The 17,495-nt window shown below is 41.6% G+C and overlaps 1 protein-coding gene across 26 annotated transcripts in view; it reads left to right on the top strand.

Annotated features, from left to right (window-relative positions):
- The window catches only part of POFUT3 (protein O-fucosyltransferase 3), a 356,913-nt gene that overhangs the window by 205,309 nt on the left and 134,109 nt on the right, over positions 1 to 17,495 (top strand). For all 26 annotated transcript variants that reach the window (XM_074353460.1, XM_074353452.1, XM_074353453.1 and 23 more), the window contains one exon: positions 7,134 to 7,255. The gene's annotated coding sequence lies outside the window, so the exon portion shown is untranslated. The remainder of the gene's footprint in view (positions 1 to 7,133; positions 7,256 to 17,495) is intronic.

Here is a 17,495-nt window from a genome sequence, read left to right as displayed (position 1 = left end):
AGCTTAAGGAACCCACAACGTACTTCTCTGGGGCTTCTTTTCCCCTCTCGTTGCTCTACTCTGTCCTCTCCACATGGCAGTGACTAGGATGGGCATTCCATTCTATCTCCTTATCTGGTGGATCCTTTCTTTACATCATAATTCAACTCCATTCTGCACTGGCATTCTCCCCTTTCTGAGATCATGAGGTTCCAGGGAAGAAACTACGAGATGGAAAAGTGAGGTGCAAGTTTTCATGGGTTTATTGGCTAGCATCTTGTTTCTAGGAATTACCTGTTTATAGTCTTTTTTATGTCTATGGGATCCTTTTCCTTCTTGATTGTAATTGTTCTGTGTAGATTTATTTTCAATCATTCACTCAACAAATATGGATTGACCCTGTTATTTTCCAAAACGCGTGCTTGGTAAGAAAAACAGAGTTTGTGTTTTCATGGAACTTATATTTTCATAGAAGAGAAATTAACTGAAAAAAAGAAAATTTACATTAATTAATGTATTATTCCAAAGTGAGATACATGTTCTGAACAACAAGAATAATAATTGAGGGGGAGTAATGAAGAAATATAACAAAGACAGGAATAAAAGGAAGGTTTCTCTGGGGAAATTATTGTTTTAACTAAATTGTTGCCACCCTTACACCATAAACAAAAATAAACTCAAAATCAATCAAAGACTTAAACATAAGACAAGGTACAATAAACCTAGAAGAAAATATAGGCAAAACATTATCTGACATACATCTCAAAAATGTTATCCTAGGGCAGTCTACCCAAGCAATAAAAATAAAAGCAAGAGCAAACAAATGGGACCTAATGAAACTTACAAGCTTCTGCACAGCAAAGGAAACCATAGGTAAAACAAAACAACAACCTATGGAATGGGAGAACATTTTTGCAAATGAAATTGACAAAGGCTTGAACTCCAGAATATATAAGCAGCTCATATGACTTAAGAAAAAAACAAACAACCCAGTCCAAAAATGAGCAGAAGACCTAAACAAGCAATTCTCCAAGGAAGACATACAAATGATCAATAGGCACATGAAAAAATGCTCAATGTCACTAATTATCAGAGAAATGCAAATCAAAACTACAATGAGGTATCACCTCAAACCAGTCAGAATGGCCATCATTCAAAAGTCCACAAATGACAAATGCTGGAGAGGCTGTGGAGAAAAGGGAACCCTCCTACACTGCTGGTGGGAATGCAGTTTGGTGCAGCCACTGTGGAAAACAGTATGGAGATTCCTCAAAAGACTAGGAATAGACTTACCATAACTATTTTATAAACTCTGATATTTTTGTTAATTCTTTTGATTTTCTTGGTAAACAAGCATTATATTATCTTGTCATATTGCACTGCCTTAGGCTTCAAGTACGTTGATGATTTAATAGTGATAATAGCAGAAGTATCACCTTTATTATTTAATGTAGTTGGAAAGAATTATAAAGCTTCATCATTATATGTGAGGGATGTGAGAGGATTCTTTTATATAATCTTTATTACATTACAGTGGCATCTTTTTACTATCTGTTGAGAGTTCTATTATTATAAAAAATGGGAGTAGAATTTTATCAAATGCTTTTTAAGCATCTGTTGAGATAGCCATATATTTTTCCTTTTATATCTCCTAAAGTAGTAAATCACATTAATAGATAAGCATATATTCAGTCTTCTGCATTTCTGAGAAAAAGTCTCCTTTGTCATAAATTATCAGCTTTTAATACATGGTAGCTTACTGAAAGAATCATTGAGATTTTGAAAACCTGTGACAGAGTCTGAGTTTTTTGTGGGTACCTGACTCTAATCAAGTCACTTAATTTTCATTAATGTTATTAGTTCCAAGTGTAATAATGAGTATATTTTACCCTATTCACAAAGTAGGTGTTAGGATTGGATGAAGTTGTAAAATTCTTATATAGTAAAAAAAAAAGTATATGTATCATTTATTACTTAAGGTATTCAAGAGAACTGAGTGATTATACTTACATCCCCCAGACGGTAAGCATTAATGGTGATGAACCACTAATGAGGATGAACCAGTGCACTGAATTACCATGTTGTGCAGATCTTTCTTCCAGTGGCATTGGCTCCACCCACTGAACAGATGAGGAGCCCAAGGCACACAGGATATGTTAATTTTCCCTAAAACTGCATCAGTGTTAGAAATGCTGTCATGGCTTTGTCTGAGGGCTCGGTGATACTAACCAGCGATTCTTGATTAGTAGTGGCTCCTGCTACTTCTTCAAGAAGAACGACGGCACTTCGATGGGTAGAAAGAAAATGGCCCGTGGGGTGATATTTTGAAGGTTGTCCACTAGATGGCATTGTGAGTCCATCAGAATTGCTTTCACTAGGTATTTATTCACCAGTTAAATACTAATTAGTTAAAGATATTAGTAAATGGAAGTTAGTGACAATAGCACTATCTTTGAGAAAGCTGCTTGTTTACCTTGCGTATCAGCTAAAGGCAGCAACAATGTACAGTTATCTAGAGACAACGTTGTTTAGCCCTCACTTCAAAGCAATCACCTCCTTAAGGAAAATAATTATGCCGTAGCCAATGGACCGGATAAACCCTTAGAACAACAAAAGGTCAGTGAGGAATTCTACCCAAAAACCTAAACATATTTTGGTTCTCAGTTGAATTGTCTAAACTCTTTGTGAGATAAATGAATTCCAAAAGCATTCAGATAAAATATATCAATGACAGGCTTACACTTGGCTTTGAAAGGAAGCTGGGTAGGATGACGATGCAGGAGCAATTTTAGGTTTAACCAAGAGAGGGTTCCTTATTCTGTCATCTCTGTGGGCTTGCTTTGAGCAGAAGAACACCTGGATGGATGGAATTTAGGTAGTGATAATAACAAATATTATAATGATTACTATTTTTATGTTAACTCGTCTAATGACAGGAAGTTAACTGAACTTAAATCTATGACTTTTTTTTTTTTTTTTTTTTGCTGGGGACACTGACAGTAGCATGTACCCACCCTAAACAAACACTGGCTTTTCTGGTTGATTCTACTGTTTTCCTAACATCTCTTTTATCCCCTCCACACACGTCCACTTCCTCCAGCACACCTTCACAGGTCTCCCCTCTTGTCTGAAACGTTTCGGAACCATGATGTTACGTGTAAAGCCAAGGAGCAGTTGCCTGAGGACACATCCTGCTAACGGAGGCACAAAATAAACGGAGATAAAGCACAGATGTTCAGAGACACAGTCCAAAGCGATGGCGACTTGACGCTGAGATGCTGAGTGTGGTTCCAGGGGAAGGAGCTTGTTGGGGCCACTCTCACTGCTCGGGGTGCCCCTTGCCTCTCCTGGTCTCGATGCAAAGCAAACGCTGAATGCTGTTTTTGCTTTTTGTCTTTTATCGTAAAAGGGAAAATCTTCAGATTTCTTCCAGCTAGAGAAAATAGGTACTAATGCTGGTCTTTCGTAAAAGCAGAGTGGCTTAAAGGGTACTTTCGAAAAGCAGGGGATAGATACCTGCCCTCACTCTTAGAATATTTCAAAGAATGAAACACTTCCAACTCTCTTCAATCTCTTGAGAAAGAAAGGACACTCCCAAGTTGGCAGCTCTCACTGCTCAGAGTGAAATACGATGGTCTGTGGGTACCATGTGGAATGATGGGTGGAAATACTGTCCCCAGCGCCCACACACCTACCATTAGCTCTAAGTACAGCTCACGCCTTGTCCTCAGTCCACTTTGAATGTTCTTATTATCATATGTTTGAAGTGATTGTCTAATGTAGATCTCTTTATACCTATGAAACAGGAGACCTTTCATCAGCAATTTTTTCATAATTTGTATACACGGATAGGCCTGATAAGGAAGAGACCAATTTCTGATGGCCAATGAGTCTTCGGAAAGAAGGAGAAATAGCTCAAAGGCGTGGCGCTTGGTAATTCATTATCTAGAGCCGAGATCTGATAGAAAAGCTCGTAGATGTCAAAGATCCTTAGAAAAGCCATTTAAACAGTTCTCCTGTGACAAAATTTTGACTTCAAACTTTCACAGTTTCGAGGAATTCTATCTTGATGGTTAATCAGTAAATGGTCAACATGTGAGACATGCCACTCGTCTGAAATCAAAGTTCAAGTCGAACATTCTTAGTCAGGTTGCCTAGTTTTCAAGTGTTGAGTCATGCTGACGAAGGGGCAACGGTGCAGGGAGGTCAGAGAGAGGAACTTTCCTGCCCTTATATAAGTCATGTGAGTAACGATAGCTTCATTCTCGTGCTGAAGAGCTCTCTAGGTGCCTGAGTCAGAGTTCCTGACCAATGGGAGACAGGGAAGCTGGAACTGCCCCCCTTTAATTCAGTGGGAGAAAAATGTTTGGAATGTCATTTGCTCAATGTGACCTCAGTTCAACGCAACAAGCCCAGGCAGGTGAGACAGAATCCACTGTCCTGTAGGGAGAAGTCTCAAGGGTATACTTTTAAACATTTCAATTACAGAAATTCTTATCATGGGATAATGTTCTCATCGACACAAGGAGAGACCAAAAGGTAATGTGATTCATTAAAACAAAACAAAAGGAAACAAAACAAAACAAACATAACTAAAAGTATGCAATCAGAGAGATGTGGGCTCTTCTTGTTTGAGAATAGGTTTGAATTTTGGAAATAGCCAAAATGTAGGTGGCTTGGAGGCAGTGCAGGGGAGAATCTCTTAAAAAACTGAATAATTGGAAAGACTGAAGCTGCAGTGCTCAATCTTCTTTTTTAAAAATAGGAACCTCTTTCGGTTTTCACAAAGACTTTCCCTGCCTGGGGTCAGGGGAGCTTGAGATACAGAGTTGCTATATGTGATACAGCCACCTCTCTCCCAAATCAGACATTGCACAAGAAAGAATGCATCACCGGGATAGTCACCTTGATAGACCTCCTAGGGTTTCAGTTTTGTCGTCTGTAGAAAGTGGAGCTGAACCAGAGAGTTTCGAAGGCAGTGAGTGTCTACCCGGGGTACACAGCAGAGTCACACAGAGTCTTTGAAGGAGATGAGTTCCTTGAAATAGGTGATGGTGTTTTAACCCATAGCATGGACTTGGTCCAACACACGACACGTAGTTACGGTTGCCAGATTTAAGCAAATAAAAACACAGGGCAGCCAGCTAAATTTGGATTTCAGATAAACCATGAATATATTTTTAACATGAGTATGTCCCCAGTATTTATCTGACAACCCTACACATGATAGGAAGTCAGAGTTTGTTGGTGGAATGAATGGGTATCTTCAAGCCTGGACTGGTGGGACTTCTACGTAAGGGACGTGTAGTAGGGGGCATGCGTTTCAGTGGTTTCAATCACAGCACGTGGGGAGTCTCTTGCTCTTTTTTCTCCCCAAGGGTTATCAGCCTTGATTGGAGTCCTTTTTCATCCTTTGACAAGAACTGTTATATCAGTTGGAATGCTTTAGGCTGCGAGTAAATTATACCTCAACTGAAATAGCTCGAATGATAAGGAAATGTGTGGATTTACTTAACAAAAGGTCTGGGGCTAAGATGAGGTCATCAGGGACCCATGTGTTTCCATCCTCTTTCTGCTGGGACGTCCTAGGTGTGTTGGCTTTCAAGTTCAGGCTTGTCCCTGTGCTTGTAAAATGGCTAGTGCATCACCATGTACCGTGTCTTTGTATAAATATAATCAGTCAAAAGGAGGAAAGGCACTTTGTATTATACATGCCTTTTTTTTTCCTTTAACAGAAGGCAGTGGGGACTGAACCCAAGACCTTGTGCACGCCAAGCATGTGCTCTGCCACTGAGCTACAATCCCCACCCCTATACATGTCTTTTTAAATGAAGGGAAAGGAAAATCTTTCCTAGGGATTTCTACCCTCGGAATAGTTCCTCTTGAAACTCGTTTGCCAGAACTGGGCCACGTGCCCATGCACTAGCCTAAAGGGAGGCTGGAATGCAAGTTTCCACTCTTCCTAGTGGGAGGCAGTCTCTGTAAGTGATGAAGGAAGTGGCTGGAAGTAAATATGGTGGAGGCAACGGAGTGCCATTCCCAACCATCACATCTAGCATAAGTCTTTTCTTTTCAATGACACCAACACATGGATGGATTCTTGGCTGGTGGACCAGTCTGAAGGAGTGAGGAACACTTCACAGTTTCAGGAGGTAGTTCTTTTGAAGGTTTTTATGCATTAAACTGGGGCAACAAACAAAGACACATCTGTGTTGGTCCCAACATAGCCCTTTGCACGTGTTATCATTTAGCCAGAAGGATTAGAACGTCTTCAAAAGTTCATGATTACTTTCCTTTTAGCCCAGAAAAAATTATTTAAACTTGGAGAATCCTTTTTCTTTCCCCCATTATTCACCTCAAATTTTCAGGCCAAACATATGGCATCATATCCCATTGAGTATATGCACAAACATCTTAGAAGAGCTGGCAGAATCTTCATTTCAGAGGAGGGTTTCTTTCAGTTGGAATTCATCCTAGTGTACTTTTTTTCAGAACTATGCTATTAGAAGAACGGTAACACAGATAATAATTTTCTTTTGATGCCCGTGACTGCCTAAGATTCTTTTTTTTTAATCAGCATTGACCTGTAGCTGCTTCTGTGAGGAACAGCGCCAGGACTGGTGCTGCTTCTTTCTTCTTTTTTTTTCCTAAATGGAGGTACTGGGGACTGAACCCAGGACCTTGTGCATGCTAAGCATGCGCTCTACCACTGAGCTATACCCACTCCCCTGCCCTAGATTCCTAAAGGGCTCTGCACACTGGTTTTTAACCTCCCATCCCTTTGATCAGGTGAAGCAGGCCAACGTGCATGTTTCTGTGTGGGGAACACTTAACTAGCCTCAAGACCAGCAAAAGAGGTTTGGCCCCGACTTTCACACAATGTTACATGCTTTTGTTCGCCGTGTAAGTGGGGTGTGTAACTGGGGTAAATTCTTTCACAATGCTCTTAAAGCACAGATATTAAAGTGTATTTTCTCAGAGCTTATATAAAATTCCAGTTGGTGTACTGAACACGTTTTAAACGCTACATATGGAGAAGAGAGAATGAAAACTAGTATTTAATGAATAGCTTGGCTATTCCAGACATGACACTAAGTGTCTGACATCTTTGAATTTATATAATCTTGAAAACAACTTTTTGAATTATTTTACAGGCTATTGATTCATCCAGGGTTGAATAATCCAGCGAACATCAGAGACAGAATGAGAATTACTGCCAAAGACTACACCTGCAAAGGAAAAGATGGGGAGTTTTTACAAATACACACTTGATAAGGTAGTTTTTTTTTTTCTTGGTCTTTATCTTTGCCTGTCTATTAAAATAGAATTTCTGCTTAGGGTTGAATTACAGAGCAGGTTTTAAATCCAAAACAGCACTCTCATGGTCATGAGCAGGATGTCCAATCAGAGCGATGTTTTTTTGGAGAAAGATTTGCACGTTTTCTCCCGCCCACTGACAAGGATAGGCATATCCTCTGGAATTCACTGCATTATACATTCCTAGCATAGCAGGTCAGTCATTCATTATTCTCAGGAAGAGTGTTCAAAGTTCCCTTCCTCCTTTGGGTGATATGATAGAACAGTGAAGAACAAAACAAAACTAAAACCCCTGGTATAAGCACCAGGGTGCTTAGGTGGTGTCTGATCCAATATCCCATTTGTTACAGATTCTTTAATTTCCACACTGGTTCGTCACCCTCTGAGAGAAAAGAAGGGGAAGACTATGGATTTTTTTACTTAGGGGACAAGTCATTATTGGACTTCCCTGACCTAACTAAGTAAATTTGGGTTATAGTACAAAATAGCACAGTTAGAACCTAGAACCATATGCCAGTTCTTCAAAAAGGCTTTGAGGTATGCACAAGAGTTTATAGTGACTACTTGAGAAAAGTGTTGGACTTTGGAGGAAGGCTGCTTGAGGAAACTCTAAAGAAAATTAAGCAACATACTTTGGTTATCTCTGGAAAAAAAGAAGAAAGAGTTTAAAGGTACACACATTAATCCAGCAAGGTAATTACTCCCCAAGGATTCTCTTACAATGCATGTGGGTTTTCATCTTTGTTTCCCAATAAGTTAGACATAGTAAGTGTTTAATTTGCTGCTTTATGGTAGAAAATTTGTTGAGTCAGCAATTATTGGTTCAACAATAATTTATTCAATAACTTTTTGGTAAATACCAGACATTGATACAGGGACAGAAATAGAACTGTAAACTGGGATGAAAGACAGAAGGTGTCACTGCAAAGAAGAGCCGGTTTCCAAAATTCAAGAAAAAAGATGGGAACAAATTCTAAGGGATTTATTCTTTAGAGTGAGCCCCAAATGACAGATGATTCTTCTACCATCCCACCCACTTATTATAATAAATAGAACAGTAAGGCCCAAGGCCCTTGGAAATTCTGCTCACTAAAAAAAAAAAAGTCTACATTTTTTGCGCATGTAATAATGTGCAAAGAACCTGTGAGAAATGTGTTTTTGAACAGAGCTAATAAAAACAGGGAGTATTAAAAAGTGTGATGTTGGTCCTTTATGATGGCTTAAGTCAAAGATCGTCAGCTGGCGTATGGATTTCAGTGTTGCTACCCTAAAGAGATGGCTTCAGATTACAGTATTTAAACAATGTAGTTTACTCTCTGAACTCTAATTTAATATTAACTTTCGCTTAGAGACATGGCCTTTGAAATCTAACCTGAGCCAAAGGAAAATTTCCATTGACAGTTCCCTTGCCAGGGGACCATTCTTCGCCACTCCCAGTGCTCCTGTCCTGGTCCTTCTGGTGCCTGTCACTGGCTTGTTGCTGAACTCGCAGGGGGTCAGAACATGATCAATTCTTCCTCTAAACCCTCGGCATCACCTAGAATTGCAGACCAGACAGGCATAGAGCAGACCTGCCCTTACCTTGCCATCAGTGTCAAGCTAACTCAGACCAGAGGAATCATTCTCTGATCGGGAACAGAGATCATGAGATTGTGTAAAAACTAGTCTTGCACCCTGGTTCATTAAGGGGGTCACCTTGGCTTACACAGCTAAAAGGAGAGGTTCCTTAAAGGCTCATGAAACTGAGGAGAAGCCTGACCCTAAAAATACTAAATGTATCGATTACAGCCGAACACTATATTGTCCCCATATTCAGACAACTGAGGAAAGATTTTCAGTTCTAATCCCTGTGTTGGTCTCTCGAAGACACTCAGAGTCTCAAATACATGGACTTCATCCTTGAATTTTTTTAAATGCACTTTTAGCCAAACAGCTGGTAAATAGTTTCCTTGAATTCATTCAGATATATTGTCTTTTCAAAGAGTCCCTTTGATCGTTCATTTCTCTGCTAGTCTAACCTCTTAACTAATTTCTCCCGTGGGTGTAAGGGTCATCCAGCTTGCTCCTACAGTAGTATGCAAATCTATAACACTCCTAAAGTGAGCATCACAGTGCTAGACTTGCTGTTATAGTGAAGTCTTTTGAATTGTAATAAAAAGAATAATTTCATCTCTCTCTAACTTAAACAAGACGCGAATACATTTTAAGAGTTCTGGAAAAGAGGCATTGCCGTTTTCACTTGTTATCCCTTGCACATTCTTCTGTGAGTTTTGGTCTTGCATCGAGCTTCTCCGTGTTTTCTTAACCAAAACACAGCCTACTAAGTCTGGGAAGTAACCCTCCTCAGTTAAGAGTTTGGTTCCTGTTTCTCTCTTTTCCTTTCCAGTGTATTTCTCCGATGGTCCCTTATTCACTACCCATAGCGTTTAATACCCATATAATGCAAAGAGCTCACCGTGTTCCCTAATGGATTCATATGTATACATATGGAACATATCTTGAAACAGGTTTTAGTTTCATGTAGCTGTGCAGTCAGCTGCTGGTTTCTACTGCTTCTAGAAACCTTGCCAGACCATCTGCGGACCTCTAATACTTTCTGACCAGAGGGCAACTGGCAGGAATTAAATATGTTATGATCATATTCAACAAAATTTCATGATTCCAGTGCCCTAACTCAGAAGCAATACTGACTGGCCTTCAGAAAGAGACAGAGGTTAACCAGACCCTCCTTCAGCTGTGGTGATGCTTCTCTGAGCCAGGAAACACTGTTGCCACTTAAGAGGAGCAGAACTCAGACCCTGCACAAACATCAGCCATCAGCCGGGCAGATGCCGGGTACACCTTCTTGGAATCAAGAGGGATTATTGTGACTGGCTTTGGGATCACAGCAAATGATAGGATCAGGCTAATTGCAGCCTTAAGGAATCCCTACCAGAAGGAAATACTCACTAGACTGAAGGAAAAAGCTAGTTTAGCTGACCTCCTGTCTAGCAGGTGACCTGCTCGGGAGTGTGTGCAGGACACCTGGGAAGCCTTGTGGACCAGTGTTGATTCAGCTGATCTGAAAATGGTTGTTCCCTTCCTCCTCAGTAATCCACCCCAGAGTGGCATAATTTACATAGATCACAGGTTAACAGTTACACTCCTGCAGCTCTTTAATTCTGTCCTTCCAATCATTTAGTTAGCTTGTATTCCTACATCATTTGACTCCTTATATAGTGCCCCCCCCCACCATAAAGGGATGTTTTTAGGGAAAGAACACACATACACTGTACACACAACCTGTTGTTTTGTTGTTTCCTGAGATCCGAAAGACATTGCATTACTTGAAAGAAAACTTCATGCTTTTATTTTGTGAGTAGAGCGGTAGGTAGAGTGAAATGTAGGGGTCTGCATGACTGGAAGGAAAGGAAAAATGACAGGGAATGGGTACTGTGTTATATGAACCTGGTGAGGGAACTGATGTTATTTAGAAAGTTTGAGTCCAAATTCCAGAGATGAGCAGTTACATGCAGAGATGTAGGGATGTGTAGAGACATAGTTTGTTCAAAATCAACTTTATTGAGACATCATTTATGTACCATCTACTGCATCCATTTAAAGTGCACGACTCAGTGAACACATCTGTAGAACTTACTGCCACAATCAAGACAGAGGGAATTCCTAGCACCTTCCAAAATTTCTTCATGCTTCTTTTCTGTCCATCCCTTCTTCTACCTTGGCCCCAATCAAAACAGAGCTGCTTTTTTGGTCATAGCTTTTTTGCATTTTCTAGACTTTTACATAAATGGAATCATGCTCTTAGGTCTGGCATCTTACACTCCACATGACGATGTTGACATTCCTTCAATTTGTTGTGTATAGTGGCAGTTTGTTTCTTTTTCTTGTTGAATAATATTCTGTTGTCTGGATGCCCCACCCTCTGTTTATCCATAACCTCCTGGAGCACAGCTGGATTTGTTTCAAATTTTGATTATTATGCATGAAGCTGCTATGGATTTTTTCCAATGTGGGTTGACTGTGTTCAAAACTGCTACAAATACTTGTGTACAAGTCTTCGTGTGGACATACATTTTCATTTCTTTTGTGCATATACTTGGGAGTTGAACGTCTAGGTCATGTGTTTAACTCTTTAAGAAATTTAAGAAAGAGTTAAAAGCTTCTTTTCTGAGCAGTTGAACCATATCACATTGTCTCCAGGGATGTATGAGAATTCTAGGTGCTCAACAGCTTCACCTACATTTGGTATTGTCCATCGTTTTAATTATAGCCACTCTAATGAATAGATGGTGAAATCTCACTGTAGTTTTAATTTCAATTTCTCTGGTGATGAATGTGGTTTACATCTTTTTACACAATTTGTATGCTGTCATTAGGGAAGCGTCTGTTCCATTCTTTCACCTATTTTTTTTTTTATTAGATTCTTTGTCTTCTTATTACTGAGTTGTAAAAGTTCTTTATATTGTCTGGACACAAGTCCTTTGTTGAATATATGCTGTGCAGACATTTTCACATTCTCTTGGTTGTCTTTTAATTTTCTTAACAATGTCTTTCAAAGACCACAATTTTTTATTTTGATAAAGTCTAATTTATTGATATTTTCTTTTATAGCTCATGGTTTTTGTATCCTATTTAAGAAATCTTTACAAAACCCAAGGTCTATAGGATTTCTCCATTGTTTTCTTCTAGAAATTAAATAGTGTATTAGGCTTTGCATTTAGGTCTGTGATCATTTTGAGTTGATTTTTGTGTATAGTTTGAATTGACTTTTTTGCATATGGATATTCAGCTGTTCCAGCACACTAGACAGATATGTGTGGATCTATTTCTGGACTCTATTCTGTTTTGTAGTTCTTTATGTCAATACTACACTATCTTGATTTCTATAGATAGTATAAGTTACTTTTTACACTATCAAGTTCCAATTTCAAAATTGTTTTGGCTATTCTAGAGTTATATCAAATTTCCAAATAAAATTGAGGATCAGCTTGACAGCGTCAGTGAGAATGCTGGCTGGAATTTTGACTGGGATTGCTCTGAATCCATAGATCAATTTGGGCAGAACTGACATCTTAACAGTTGAATCTTTTAATGGACCTGTGAATTCTAATGTACCATGAACTGGAACCTTCCAAAAAAGCTATGAACAAGGATTATTTCTCCATTGATGTGATTCTTCCTGAATTTCCTTCAGCGACGTTCTGTAATTTTCAGTGAAGGGTTCTCACCTATCTCTTGTTAAATGTATTTCTAAGGATTTTTGTTTGTTTGTGTGTTTGTTTTTAGGTATTCTTGCAAGTAGAATTTTTATAATTCAATTCTCTAATTGTTTCTAATTGTTATCTTGCTAGCATATAAAAATACAATTAATTTTGGGACATTAGCTTCCCATGCTCCAACCTTGCTAAATTTACATATTAATTCTAATAGTTGTCTTGCAGATTCTTTGAGGTTTTCAACACAAATACTCACGCCATCTACAAATAAAGACCAATTTTCTTTTTCTTCTCTGCCTTTCTCTGTTTTTTGATATTTATTTTGGTTTTTTTCTTACTCTCATTTCATTGTTTTGTAGTCTGTTTTTGCCCTTTTTGCTCACTGGGCTTAACCCAATACTACGTTAAAACCCTGATCTGATGAGACTTAGCAGAGATCTCAAACTGATGCAGGACAATAGCTGATGGATTAAAGAAGAAACAAAAAGAGATACTGTGAAGGTCTACAGTTAGCCGGAGGCAAGCCTGCGGTGTTTGCCTGGCTCTCCTGTTGCTGTTGCTGATGGGGTCAGTAACAGCGAGGTCATTCTGAGCTGGTTGGAAAGAAGGAGAAAATATGTGAGGGCTGTGAGTGGACCCGTATTAGCTGTGGCTGGAAAACTCTGGACTTTAGAGCTTCTAGTGATTTTCAAGTGAGTAGGCCAGTATGAGCCACAGGCAAACATGCTGGGCAGACCCCAGTCCCCCTCCTCGGCGCGTCCACCCACGCAGGGGAAGCAGACTCTGTTTCCCTGTGTCAATTTCTGGACCCTTTTCTCTTCTCCAGCAGTATCACCCTCACTTCCCAGAGAGCTTTCCTTCCTCCCCTATCAAAAGCTCTCAGGACAGATCTGAATCCCTTTCTGTGACTAAATGGTGCTCCATCCTCACACCTTGCCCATTGGTATGTTTTGACAAGATGTATCTGAAGTTGTTTTAAGTCCCAAATAAATAAAAGCACAAACACCAGAGCAAAGCATATAAAGGGAAGAAAAGAGCATTTGTTGATCATCTACTGTATGATGCCCAAGGGTTGTTACTTAATCATAATAAGACATAAAATAGGATTTGTACCCTCACAGATTAAGTGACTGGGACTTAAGAGGTTAAGCCTTTTGTTCAAGGTCATATAAACATTGGAGAATAAATGTGAACCTAAGTTTGAGTTTGAAGTATAGGCTTTTTCCATTTCCCTCTTCTGACTCTTCAATATTACTGAATGCTTTTGTTGTGTCATATATTTGCTGATTTATCACTGGCTCTATAATAGTAGATTGTACATTTCCTGCTTGCAGGAGTGCATTCACCATTATATTCCCAGCCTCCAGCATAGGGCAGGGCAAATCGTAGGTATTCATTGCCAGCTTGTTGAATTGACTTAAATACTAACAGAACTAGGTGTCATTCATTAAACAAATACTTCGTTGCATTTAGGCAATGCATCTAGAATGGAAGTCACATAAGTAAATAAGCAATTAACTCTGCACAGTGATGCAAGCTGTGATACAGGGATGAATAAAATACCGAGGAAACACAAAAAAGAGTTACCCAGACTGGCCTTGGGGTGTCAGCAAAGGGTCCCCAAGGCAGGGTATTTTGACATTGAATGTCAAGAGTGATGCAATGGGACAGAACAAAGATACTCTAGACAGAGGAGGTGGCTGTGTGTGCAAGGTTGGAAGTGAGAGAGAGCAGACGCTTGTAAGAGAGTGTAAGTAGCTCGGTACGGTTGGGACATGGATGTGGGACACGGAAGGCTGAGAGATGAGGGCATAGTATGACACAGGTGCCAGCTATGAGAAGATTATTACGTTGCGTTAAGGCTTTACCCCAAGGGAGGCACCAAAGAACTGTAATCCGCAGGTGGCAGAGTCAGATACTGCATTTGGAAAGACTGTCCTGTCTTCTTTGTGGAAAGTGATGGAAGCTGGGCAGGACACCATTTGGGAAATAATCTGAATTCTAGGTGAAAGATGGTTGTGGTCTAAAGAGTATGGGACTGGGGAAAGCGGGTAGATTTGAGAGAGAATCAAAGTAAAGAATTTGGAGCCTGATTCATCTGGGGAGTAATGCAGAAAGGATTGGTGACGATGATTCTTCAGTTCTGGGTTCGGGAAAATGGTGGACAGCTGTGCACCCGAGGGAAGTATTTGTCTGCAGAAGAATGCCGCCGGTAAATGTCATCCCAGACAGCACCCTAATGGTTTCACTAAATGATCAGCCCCCTGCTCCCCAGTTAACTTGCCACATCTCTTTGCAATGTCATCCTTTTCTGAGTCACTAAAGCTGCAAACCTCTTGTTCACCATTGGTTCCTCCTCCCTTCGGCCCTCCCTCCGGTTCCAAGTCGTCGTCCAGGCCTGTTACTCATCCTCACCAGTATCTCTTGAGTCCGCCCTGTCCTTCGATTCCCACTGTCGTAACTCTAGTCCAAGCCCTTATCGCTTCATGCCTGAGCTGTTTCTTAGCTTGAATAGTTTCCTAACTTGTCTCCATACCTCCAGTTGCTCCCCAGTGCAATCCGTCTGGCACCCCATGGCCGGAGTGATTTCCTTTACATGCTGCTTTCATCGCCTCTCCCAGCTCAGCCGTGTCCAGTGCGCTCTTCTCCAGACGGATGAGTTACTCACCATCTCCCCAGCATGTCTTGTGCATTCCTACCTGGGGAATCTTTGTGTGGGATGTGGCTGTCTCCTAATGCTTTCCTCTACCTCCCTAAACAGTCTTCATCCTGTTGGGCTCAGCTCCACTCCCAGCCTCCATCGCTGTGGCCTCTGACATCCTCTGGCCCAGAACACCAATCTTGTTCACTTCCTTGTGTTCTTCTCTGTGCACGTCTTGTCTCCCTGTCTCAGTAGTCGGCTTCCTAAAGCGGAGTCAGCAGGCCTCTTCTCCAGCCTGCGGTACGCATACAGTGGAGGATGGACCAGGTTCTGACCCGCCCAAAGTTGCTGTTATTTCTTGTGGCCATGTGTGTTTGTAGTTGAAGACAGGTTATGCCCGTTGGGTGAGCATTTGCCCGCTCTTGGTGGCATACCCTTGCTGGCCTAGGTCCCAGCAGTGACTTGTGGTAGGTGCCAAGATCACACTCCTTCTGATCTGTATTCCCACACCCAGCCACTTAGTCTCACACCCCTGGCCGACCCTGAGTGGCTGGGTCTGGGGATCCCTCCACATTAGCCAGTGATGGTGCAGAAATCAGCTCCTTTGTAGGAGTCTCCAGGAAGCCCTAGTTCTTAGTCTTTGTCACCAGCCCAGGTACCTCTTATCCTCTTGGTTATCACCCCTTTGGGAGGCATTTGGTCCTTTTCGAAAATGAGCATGTTTCCTCTCTGGAAACCACATCTTTATACCAAAAAATTAAGTCCTATCTATTTCTGGGAAGAGTACGCTTTCTTATTGTTTTCCCCTCTTCCTGGCAAGGAACATGCCTTCACCCTGCATTCACACAGCTGTTGGAGTGCGCCTGGGCGTAGGGGTGCTGGAGGGGGGCCGATGAATCACACAAGTGACCGCACGCAGAGCAAGCTAACCCGAGGTTGCCGCCCTACACAAAGGAGAGGCTTATCTCAGTTTTAGGTGCCTGTGCCCAGAATGACTCTCTGCCCCAGATGCATTCACCAGTGCCTGTCCTAGGCTGTGGATCAGGAAGCTGCCTTCTACTGACAGCGTTACCATGGCACCCCTGCCTAGAGCTCCCGGGAGTCTGCGTGAAAGGATGGCACCTCCCGGCCGCTGCAGGGTGGGAAGAGAGAGGGACCGCGTGCTCATTTCCTGTTCCCTTCAGTTGTAGCAGTGGCTCCACCATCTCTGGCCAGGGACTCGCACCCTCGGCCGTAGCTCTAACTCTCCAGGCTCCAGTTATGTTACTCTCCCCGGGCATCCTTTCAGACCCAAGGGTGGTGACAAGTTTCTGCTGTAACTGCTCCCCTAGCACGTCAGCATCCCCTGATGGTCCCCTCAACCCGGGTTCTTCTTTCCACTTTCCTTGCTTAAACTCCTTTGAACGTGCCATCTGTCTGCCTCATGAACCCTGAGGGATACAATGCCTTCTGGAAGAGCACCCAGAATAATCTCTGCCTTCACAGAGGGTACAGCCAGGTGCATGGATCTCTCCCATGGCACCAAGCACGGTGATGGACCACTAGCAAATCCCTCGCTGTCCTAGACTAGGAGAGATGATTAGTGAGCCAGACGCAGTTCTTTGTGTGACTCCAGGGTTCTGGTTGACAAACCAGACTGCCAGATGTGACCCCATTAGCACCGATGCTCTGTTGCAAGGTGGGCTTGACCCTACCCCCTGTGGGGTTCGCTCCCAACTCATAGGGAAAGATCAAGACTGCATTGTCTTGTTTACTGATGGTGGTGCGCATTCACTAGACTCGACAGCCTGTTCAAAACCCAGCGAAATATCTCTGCCATCTTCCAACTCTAACTTCTAGGACATCATTCTTTATGAATCTAGCTGGTTTGCCTCCGTCCTAGAGGGTGGCCCCGACGGAACTTATTCTGAGAGGACGGGTGCTTCAGCACCGCTGCCTGCGGGGTGATTTGGAGATGATTTGCTCACAGCCCTCTTTCTGTTTAACGAGGGCAGTGTCCGTCCTCAGAAGTAGGAGAGCCACTTGTCATTTGCCATCATCAAAGGAGGCACTCTGACCAGAAGTCTCCTCAGAGTTTGCTGCTTCTCGGAGGCGTCAGTGATTCCTGTTTTAATTATGTTTCTCCATACATCATGTTTTTGAAATTCCCAGCTTATCTCCCAGTTATTTTAGCTGGCTATTTCCCCTGCCAATCTTAAAACCAGTGTTACTGCTCTTGGCTTCTTAATGATTCTTCCCAGTGGGAAAAACAGGAGAGAGAAGATCTCAGGACCTTTTCCCCCAGGATGTAGTGTGACTGTCTCATGGGGAAGGATTTCTTTTTTGTTCACATGTAAAAGGTC

The sequence above is a fragment of the Camelus bactrianus genome, chromosome 26, assembly GCF_048773025.1.
Source record: "Camelus bactrianus isolate YW-2024 breed Bactrian camel chromosome 26, ASM4877302v1, whole genome shotgun sequence".
Lineage (NCBI taxonomy): Eukaryota > Metazoa > Chordata > Mammalia > Artiodactyla > Camelidae > Camelus > Camelus bactrianus.
This window is presented reverse-complemented; position numbering and strand designations above follow the sequence as displayed.